We start from the raw sequence: 10,506 nt of genomic DNA on the forward strand, positions 1-10,506 counted from the left end.
AGCACCGGCTTCCCAAGGCACGGATGTTCCTTCCACCTCACCAACAGGGACAGAAGGGACCCTGCAGGACAAGGAGCTCCTGCGGATCTGGGATGGTACAGGATCCATCGTACCCTCAGGGGATAGGTGCTAAGGAATCAGAACGCTTCCCGGGGTCAGCAGGCTCTCTACATTGGCACAGTCTTTTAGAAGAGAAATTTGACAACATGGTTTTAAACATTTTAAAAATGAAAGTTCATATACCCCTTTAGGGGTCCACTCTGAGGATCCAGAATGTGATCAAAGCTCTAGCTAAGAGAATGCTCACCAGGACACTGCTTAGGCCTGGATGTCAGCGGGAGTAGCCCTCCCTTTCCTGAGACAGATGGCTGGCTGGGACACCAACCCACCTGCAATGCCACAACCTATAGAAGGCTATGGCCTCCCCTGGGAGCTCTGCGATTCCTGGGGAGGAGGTGGGCAGGTGCTCCTCTAGCTGAGTGCTCCTGCTGTCCTGCCTCGGCCTCCAGAGTAGCTGAGATGACAGGGGAGGGGTGTGCCAGCACCTGGATATTCTTGAATTTTTAGTAGAGATGCGGTTTCACCATGTTGGCCAAGGTGGTCTCGAACTCCTGACCTCAAGTGATCCACTTGTCTCAGCCTCCCAAAGTGCTGGGATTACAGGTGTGAGCCACCGCGCCCAGCCCAACCCATTGTTAAATTATGCGCAAAAACATCATTCACAATAAGCATTTGGGAGCACAAAAGCAGACGTTAAACAGCATTTTCTCCTCTTCTCCCTCTTCTCCTCCTCTCCTCTGCTTTCTTCTCTCCACTTTTTTGTTTCTTGCCATCCCCTCTGACTGGTTCCCTCTTCCTCCAGACCTCATGGTCCATGGTTCCCTGCCATGCTCTCTTTAAGTTCTCTCTCAAACGTTCCAATACCCCTATGAGAAGGCCACGCCCACCTCTCTACCCAGCATGCTCCGCCCTTGCCTGCCTTGCCTTCTTCCCTGCAGTCATCCCCGCCTGACCTCGGATGACATGCATATCTTTACATACATGTTCGTCTGTTTCTACTGCCACACCAGCTCCGCAAGGCAGGGGCTTGGTTGTGTTCCCAGCTGCAGCCCAGTGCCTAGCGCAGGGCCTGGCATGGTGTGGAAGCTCCGCAGAGAAGCGGAATGCATTCACAGCGGCAGGTGTGGAGCCAGAGCCGGCATCTGCGGTGCTGGTACCCACCTCACATGGAGCAGAGCGCATTCCTGGACTTACCAAAAATGCCCTTCTGCCATCCGAACCCCAAGAAGTTTTTGGGAGTCATCTCCCTGCGTGGCTAGCCTCCCTCTGCTTTTTCTCCTTCCTCTCTTCTCTGCTCTCTCTACTCCCTTTCCTTTCAGGAGCAAATAGAGTACCTCCATCCCACACACAGACGCCCTGCAAAGCACTCTGTTTCCACCGTCTATGTGCTGGTCCCTGTTGGCCATTTTGCACACAGGTCCAGACACCCCAAATCCTATGGAGGTATTTTTTCAAACATATTCCTTTCTTCTGCCATTCTGGTGAGAGTTACTGGAAGAATTAAAATGTCATGTCTTGGCTTTTTTTTTTTCTTTTTACAAAAAGACAGGGAAAACATATTCCATGTATAATACAAGAAAATGAAACCCAATAAAAATGTCTAACAATGACAAAAACGCTTCAGACATTCTATGGGCAACTATGCCACCATTTTAAATGACAGTATAACCATATTAAAGACAAAGGACACAGTCCCTTAATATGAAAAGTGCTTTTGCAACTCAACAGGAAAAAGACCAAAAGCCAGTGAAAAAGTGGACAAAGGCTATGAGCTGGCAGTTTATGGAAAAGGAGCTATAGGTGACTCAAACATTTGAAAAGATGTTCAAATTCATTCATAATGAGACATAGGCCAGGCGTGATAGTTCACACCTGTAATCCCACAACTTGGTGAGACCAAGGTGGGCAAATTGCATCCCCTGAGGTCAGGAGTTCGAGACCAGCCTGACCAACCTGGAGAAACCCCATCTCTACTAAAAATACAAAATTAGCCAGGCGTGGTAGCGCAATGCCTATAATCCCAGCTACTCCAGAGACTGAGGCAGGAGAATCACTTGAATCTGGGAGGCAGAGGTTGCAGTGAGCTGAGATCATGCCACTGCACAACAGCCTGGGCAACAGAGTGAGAGTCTCTCTCACTAAAAAAAAAAAAAAAAAAAAAAAAAATCGGGCAACACTTCTGGCTCCCATCCTTAGATTGCCTCCAAAGTTTTATAGTGTTTGCATTTGCATTAGTTTGCCTGATCCTTACTCCAACTTTGTTTTGTATGGAAAACAGAGTGGAGACACTGGGATGTTGTATTCATTTCCTAGTGTTGTGACGGTACTGCTTTATCTGCTGTCACAAAGTGCCACAAGCTGGGTACATTAAAACAACAGATATTTATTATCTTGCCTTTCCAGAGGTCGAAGTCTGAGATCAGGGTGTGGACAAGGCCAGGCTCCCTCTGAGGGTTGGAAGAGAGGATCCTTCCTTGCCTCTCCTGGCTCCTGCTGGTTGCAGGCAATTCTAGGTGTCCTTTGGCTCCTACATGCATCACTGCACTCTCTTCCTTCACAGTCTGTGACTGTCTTCTCCCCGAGGGTCTCTGTCTTCATGTGCCCATCTCCTTTAAGGACACCAGTCCTGTCGGATTCAGGGCCCATCCTACTCCAGTATGACCTCATCTTCACCAGTTATATCTGCAACAGCCTTATTTCCAAATAAGGTCACATTAGGAGGTTCTGGGGGTTAGGACTTCAACATATCTTTTGTGGGGAGGCACAATTCAACTCATAACAAATGTGAAAAGACATGCTAAGAAGTTATGACCGGGTGTGGTGGCTCATACCCATAATCCAAAACTTTGGGAGGCCGAGGCAGACTAATCACTTGAGGTTAGGAGTTCGAGACCTCATCTCTATTTTTTTTAAAAAAAGGAGGCTGGGCAAGGTGGCTCACGCCTGTAATCCCAGCAATTTGGGAGGCTGACGCGGGCAGATCATTTGAGATTGGGAGTTTGAGACCAGCCTGGCCAACATAGTGAAACCCCATCTCTACTAAAATTACAAAAATTAGCTGCCTGTGGTAGCAGGTGCCTGTAATTCCAGCTACTCTGGAGACTGAGGCAGGAGAATCACTCGAACCCAGGAGGTGGAGGTTGCAGTGAGCTGAGATCACACCACTTCACTCCAGCCTGGGCAACAGATTGAGATGCTGTCTCAAAATAATAATAAGAAGAAGAAAAGAATAAAGAACAACATCAGCAAATGAAGTTTTGCTGAATTTTCCTCAGAGGGGAAGAGGCTATGGGTTTTGGGGTCTGAGGAGGCTGACCCAGCCCTGCAGACACCAGGACAGCTCTTATCTGATTCAGGAATAAAGCACAAACCTCAACATATTGTGAAACTCTTCCAAGAACTTTCCCCTCTGTTTGTCTGTATTCTTAAAGGATCCACTGCCCCTCATACTTGCACAGCACTTTAAGGTTGATCAAGGCACTGGGTGGCCAGGCATTATCTCATTCAATCCACGAAACACACTTTGTAGGATAAATCTGCCTATGTTCATTTTACAGATGAAAAGCCAAGTTTTCGAGAAATGGAATGGTCAGTTCATGCATGGTCAGCCAGCAAATACCAGGTGCTGAGAGCCCCAGTCTGTCTGCCGTTCATGCCAGGTGTAGGTCCACCTGGCACTGTGCTTCTGGAGACAAAGCAGATGGACATGATAGATGGCCATTCTGGGCTATGGGTCGGTAAGGTTTGCAGAAAGCACACTCAAAGGGAGTTTAAATACATCTGAAAATCATCAGACACATCTAGCGACATCTGAAAAGCCCATTGCTTTTCAAGGTTTATTTCTCTCTTAGAGAAAAGGAAAGTGATTTGGAGGGACCATGAGGCTCCAGGAGCTGCCCCCGGTCCTCCCTGCCTCCTACCATGCCTGGGTTTTAGCGGTTGGAAACCGCAAGTTTTCAAACTGCTTTTTATGTCTGTAGGAACTTCAACCTTTTAAAAAAGGAAATATAAGAACCTCAACTTATAAAAGGGATGCAAATGCCAATGAAAGTAGGAGCGTCTTCCGATCCTCCCCGAATGACCATGCCAGCCAACTCCAGGTCGTAGCTCTCTGGGTGAGAAAAGCAGCTGAAAACCACATGGGAATACAAAAAGCAAGTGACTAAACGACACCCACATATTCACCTATTACTTATGAGGTTCAATGTTCCTTAGAAATGATCTGGAGATTTGACATTAAGGAATAACTATTTAAATGTTTGTAGTATGCTGATGATATGGTCGTTTTGTTTTTAAAAGATGCCTGATTGCCATTGGGTTGGGGTCTCCACGGGCGAGCTGGTCTCAACAGTTATCTTTTAGTACATTCTGAAACACCTCAGTGGAGGTGCTACGCTGTCTGCCATTTGTTTCAAAATAACCAGTGGTGGAGATTGGGGTGGTGACTGTCCAAGCTGGTGACCTTGGGGTGGTGACTGTCCAAGCTGAGCGTGCTTATGTGGGGCTTCATTACATGAAAACCCACAGGTGAGCGTGCTTATGTGGGGCTTCATTACATGAAAACCCACAGGTGAGCGTGCTTATGTGGGGCTTCATTATATGAAAACCCACAGGTGAGCGTGCTTATGTGGGGCTTCATTACATGAAAACCCACAGGTGCACAAGGCTCAACCTAATTCTGTTCCTTCTACTTTAGGATATGTTTGCAATTTTCCAAATAAAAAATTGTTTAGGCTAAAAAGTCTGAATTGTGTATAATGACCAGTGTGACTTCTGTAATTCTTTTAAAATCAATGAAAAGTTGCAAAGAAAAAGACACAGAGAGAGAGGGTTGGCTCCGGCAGGTGACAGGAGCCGCGCGGGGAGGGGAGCAGAGCCGCTGACCAAGTCCTGCCATCCAGGCGACCCCCATCTGCCGTCCTCTGAGGACCAGGAACTCTTCCTCCAAACTCCCTGGGCCGAAGGCTACGCGCGCTCCCCGGCCACTGGCGCCCGGTCCGCTCACCCGGCCATCCGTCGGCCACCCACCCGGCCACCAGCACTTCCCGCTCCAGGGCCTCTGGCATCCCCTCCACCCCTCTCCGTGCAGAATTTGAAACCCGAACCACCCCCTTCTGCAGTCCCGCAGTGCGCGGGGCACTCACCCTCAGCGTTCCCGGCTCCTTCGCGATCTGTGCGAAACTGAAAGTACAAGCCGCCGAGAGCTGCCGGGCCTGTGCTTGGAACTAGCTGCTTTGCTGAGAAATCACGTGGATTCGAAGTGCCAGCGCGAACCAGATGGGCCTGTGGGCGCGGGAGGGCGGGGACCTAACACACACGCTCCCCGCTGCGACCACACCCCGGGACCTCCCCGAAGTCCCTCATCGGACCCATGGACAGTCCCAGGAGACTTGGGGGCGCTTGCCCGTTTTGTGGACAGGAAATTGAGGCAGGCGCGTGAAGGCGGGCTCATGTGCGGAGCGCGGGTGGGTGGGGACCCTGGACTGAGACCCTGTCTCAGTGTCTCAGTGGAGACTGGGTTGGATGGGAGGGGGATGCGGTGCGGGAGCAGGGGACTTAGAACTAGGGGCAGAGCGGAGAGCGCTCCAGATGAACCAGGAGAAGGGAGTGACAGCAGCGTTGGTTCCCATTAGCAGAGCCCTTGGCGGGCTGACCCAGGAAAGGCAGTCTACCAGTTTATCTCATTAAGTAACCCTAAAATACTCATGCAGGTATCACCCTGTTTTCCAAGTGAGCAACTGAGGCTCAGGGAGGACAGAGGTGAAGGAATTTGCCCCAGTCACAGGAGGAATCAGAGGCAGAAGAGGGCGACGGAAGGAGGGAGATGGGAGAGCAGGGAAGGAGAGGAGGGACTGGTGGGGGCAGAAGGAAGGGGAGGTGGCTCTCCCAGGATGGGGTCAGGGCCGTCCTCAAAGTCCAGCTTCAGCTTCTCCAGGTTTTTGCCCACAGCCTGGGACAAGGAGCTCCCCTTGCTGGACGTATTCATCCTGTGGGCAGCAGCGCCTGCTAGGAAGGCCTTCCACCCACCTCTCAGTGACATCCCACAGCAAAGCAGCGTTCACTCCCAGACCACTGGTGCTTCCCTGCCTCCCAGGCCTGAGGTGGTGTGGGCGTGAGGATGCTGCAAGGCAGTGGTCAGGAGACAAGCATCAGCATTAGACATCCTGGGTTCAATTCCTACCCTCCACCTTACCCGTGTTAGATAGACCCAATGCCTTGACTCCGCCGTTCATCCTGGAGCCTGCTTCCGGGCCAGGAGTGGGGACTCTTGTTTTGTTTTGTTTTGTTTGAGATGAAGTTTCACTCTTTTCCCCAGGCTGGAGTGTAGTGGTGGGATCTCCGCTCACTGAACTTCCGCCTTCCGGTTTCAAGTGATTCTCGTGTTCAGCCTCCCAAGTAGCTGGGATGACAGGCACCTGCCACCACTCCCGGCTAATTTTGTATTTTTAGTAGAGGCAGGGTTTCACCGTGTTGGCCAGGTGGTCTCAAACTCCTGACCTCCTGATCCACTTGTCTCCGCCTTCCAAAGTACTGGGATTACAGGTGTGAGTCCCCGTACCTGGCGGGATTTCCGGGTTCTAAGTTCCCTCCTGCACAGCATCCCCCATCCCCTCCAACCCAGTCTCCACTTGGGGAAGGGGTGGGGGGGAGTCAGCCCAGGGTCCCCGTCTACCCAAGCTGGGCAGGTGAGCTGAACTTCACTGCCTACCTCAGTTTCCCGTCCACAAAAAAGGGCAAGATCCCTAGTGTCTCCTGAGATTGCCCCTGGGTCTGTGTGCAAGGGCTGAGGGAGGCACCAGGATTCGGGCTCTACTGGGCATGGATGTGCCAGGCCCCCACCCATCCTGCACCCACATCCCCATCTGGGTCCAGGCTGGCATCCCAGTTTTGCCAAGATGGGGATGATGTTAATACTAACTCCACGTAGAGTGGTTGTGATCATTTGATGACTTAACGTTGAGGCTGATGCAATCTGTACCTGAAGCCCATAAGCTGCCCTTATTTTTTTGTCCCCTTCTACAGGCCCCACATCCTCATGAGACTTAAACTGCCTTCCTCCTAGGACCAGCTCAGATATCTACAAATTGCATAACAGTGGAGTGAGAAGGGCACAGACTTTGCAGTGATTGCTTCTGTGTGACTCCCAGCTTCACCGCTCCTGGTTGTGTAACCTCAGACAAATGCCTTGACCTCCCCTGGCCTCAGCTTCCTCATCTGTCAAGCGGGGTGTTCCCAGCCTCCCCAGGCCACTGGTGGGTGTGATGAGAATGGGTGAGAATGTGGGTGTGAGCTGTATGCTTGGGAGGGATTGATTATGTTCCAGTGTCAGGACTCAGCTCATGTTCACTGACCACCAATGAAATGATTGGTCCTACACGAAGTCCCAGGAAAGACACTGGCCTGCTCCCTGTGCTGAGGGAGTGGATGTGCCAGGACAGACAGACACATGGACAAATAACCACAATCCAAGACACAAATGCAGATCATTTTCAGATGCATTTCATTCTGAACACCCCCTTGAGGAGGGCAGGACAAAGATTATTATCCCATTAGGCAGATGAAGAAGCTGAGGTCCAGATAGATCAAGTCAGTTGCTGAAGGTCACACATCAATCACGGGGAGAGCTGGGTCTTGAACCTGGAGCCCTTTTCACTCTGGGGGTACCAGGCCTGCTGGAAAGTTTATTGCCAAAGGATTCTGGAAGGGCGACCTCCCCAAACTTTCCCTGTCCTCAGGCTGGCTTGTGGCCTGAGAGTCTGCTATTAGCACATCATACCTGTGGCTAAAAATGTGCCAGCCCCCTCCCAGTGTCAATCAAATGGCTGTCAGTCATTTACACTTGAGTGTGAAGAAGCGAATCAGATTTTACGGGTTGGAGATGAGAAGGAATTTGAGTGTTTGGACTTTTGGGTGGGAAACTGGAGATGTGAGAACGGTTGACACCAGAGAGAACTCAAGAGGTGGGTGGGGAGGGAGTTAACTGGAGGATGGAGAGAGCCCGCATGACCTGGCCACCCCTGTGTACCTCACCTCCATTATGTATAACCAATATCTGGCATTTGTGGAGCAATTAGGATGTACCAGACACTGGGCCAGGCACTGTGCTTTTTTTTTTTTATTATTATTTTTTGAGACGGAGTCTCACTCTGTCGCCCGGGGTGTAGTGCAGTGATAAGATCTCAGCTCGCTCACTGCAACCTCTGCCTCTCGGGTTCAAGCAATTCTCCTGCCTCAACCTCCCGAGCAGCTGGGGCTATAGGTGCATGCCACACACCTGGCTAATTTTATTTTTATTTTTATTTTAGTAGAGACGGGGTTTTATCATGGTCTCAAACTCCTGAGCTCAGGCAATCCACCTGCCTCCGACTCCCAAAGTGCTAGGATTACAGGCGTGAGCCACCGTGCCCGTCCGCTGTCTCCTTTAATCTTTTTGTTTGTTTGTTTATTTTTGAGACAAAGTCTCACTCTGTCACCCAGGCTGGAGTGCAGTGGCACAATATCAGCTCACTGCAACCTCCACTTCCCAGGTTCAAGCAATTCTCCCGCCTCAGCCTCCAGAGTAGCTGGGACTACAGGTGTGCACCATCACGTTTAGCTAATTTTTTTGTATTTTTAGTAGAGACAGGGTCTCACCATGTTGGCCAGGCTGCTCTTGAACTCCTGAGATCCCCCTGCCTCAGCCTCCCAAAGTGCTGGGATTACAGGCGTAAGCCACCGTGCTCAGCCTCTCCTTTAATCTTTACAGCAACTGTTATCTTTCTTTTTACAGGTGAGAAAAGGGAGGCACAGAGAGGCTAAATAACACACCTGAGCTCACACAGAGGCAGAGGAGCTGAGCTGTGGACCCAGGCAGGCCATCTCTGCAGCCTCCGCTCTTGACCACCATGGGCTCCTCCTCTTGCCAGGATCCTACATGGAAGGTATTACCATACCATTGAACAAAAGAGGACATGAAGGCACGGAGGGCAGAGGGGCCCCAGGATGGCAGAATTAGTAACTGGGGTGAGAGGGAGCTGGGATTAGACCCAGGTCTGAAAGCCAGGCCTTCCCTTCACCCTTCCTGTTTGCCAAGCACCTGGGCCCCATCCTGCCCCAGGCCAGCAGCCGGAGCGGCAGGATGTGCTTCTGCCTGGCGCTGGCCTTGGGGAGCACTTGTTTTTCCCTGAAGGAAGCAGCAGGTGTGGCCATCTTTTTGGAACCGGCCCTTCCTGGGTCGGAGCCAGGACTGCCGCCCGCCTCCCCCTCCCCATGCGCCCGTCAATCCTGCATGGAGGCCAGGAGGACTTAAGTAGGACTAGGTCAGATCTAGGCTTGCATGGAGGGGCTGGAATTTGGGAGAGGGGCTTGGAGGTCAGTCCCATTTTTGTAAGCCTCTCGCCCTCTGGACTCCATAACTCCTGCTAATCGCACTCCTTGGATGGGACAGTGACATGGAAGTACCTCCCAGCTCAGTCTTGGGGAGACCTCTTCAAGGACGGCGAGGGAAGCTGGGGGGATGCCCCTACCCTCCTTTCTGGAGCAGAGCCCTGGGGTCTCTGGAGTCCAAGCTAGGCTGGGGTTTACAAGGGGTAAGACTCAAAATGACTTCTCTGTCTGCCCCTTGTGCTAAGTTTCCATTCAAGAAAGAGCTGCCTAGGGATGCCAGGTTATCCGGAATCTGTCATTGTAGCATCAACAGGGGTGTGTGTGGGGGTGTGTGTGGGGGGGGTCTTGGGACTTCCCACCCCCTTCGAGGGAGCATTCTTGGGTGGGATGCGGCTTCTAACTGGTGTCACCACCTCAAAGGCCAATATCCCATGACCTAGAATTTCCACGTTGGGCTCGGGGACTGGCGAGACCACCTTGACTCCTTCTGCCAAGGCCCTTTGAGAGCTGCCCGCTCCATCCTTTAGTGCTCCTGCTTAGTAAATCAGACTCTTGCATTACGCCCCAGGGTGGGGCCAGGGTTTGGGGGAAAAGCAGGCCTCAGAGAGCTCTTGCAGGGACAGAGAAGGGCTTGGAAGAAACCAGACTCAGAATATGGGGCCCTCCCCTCGCAGCTTCCCAGACTTGAAGGGGCGGCTTACTTTGGAGCTCCCTGCAGCCCCAGCCTCCTGGCCGTCTCTCCTGGCTGCTGAAATAAAGGCCGGGCCCTTTTGCCACCTTGTGATGTGACCCTGCCTGTTGGTTGGGCCTCACATCTGGTCCCTAGTTGTTTGCTTTCATTGCCACACCAGCCCTCTTGGCTGTTCTTGAATCCATCATGATTCTTTCTACACCAGGGACCTTGCATGAGCCAGTGTCTTGCTGTGCTTCCTCTCATCTCACTGGGCTAATCTGAGGCATTTTCTTTACACACCTGGAAAAAATAGAGCCTGGTGCCTTCTAAGACTAGGATGGTTGGAAGAAAGTTTTTGTGTTGTAGACTGAGGATAGGAAGAAGACACAATTTAAGCATAAGAAGGC

The 10,506-nt window shown here is 51.4% G+C and overlaps 1 protein-coding gene across 7 annotated transcripts in view; it reads right to left on the minus strand.

The window, feature by feature from the left end:
- Positions 1-5,375, minus strand: part of NLRC5 (NLR family CARD domain containing 5) — a 93,719-nt gene extending 88,344 nt beyond the window's left edge. For 3 of the 7 annotated variants that reach the window (XM_010331332.3, XM_074402613.1, XM_074402607.1), the window contains exon 1: positions 5,205-5,372. The gene's annotated coding sequence lies outside the window, so the exon portion shown is untranslated. Of the gene's footprint in view, positions 1-5,204 lie in introns of all 7 variants that reach the window. The other 4 variants (XM_074402600.1, XM_010331333.3, XM_003943474.4 and 1 more) reach the window with 2 other exon arrangements.
- Between the last annotated feature and the right edge of the window lie 5,131 nt (positions 5,376-10,506).

The sequence above is a fragment of the Saimiri boliviensis genome, chromosome 1, assembly GCF_048565385.1.
Source record: "Saimiri boliviensis isolate mSaiBol1 chromosome 1, mSaiBol1.pri, whole genome shotgun sequence".
Classification (NCBI taxonomy): Eukaryota; Metazoa; Chordata; class Mammalia; order Primates; family Cebidae; genus Saimiri; species Saimiri boliviensis.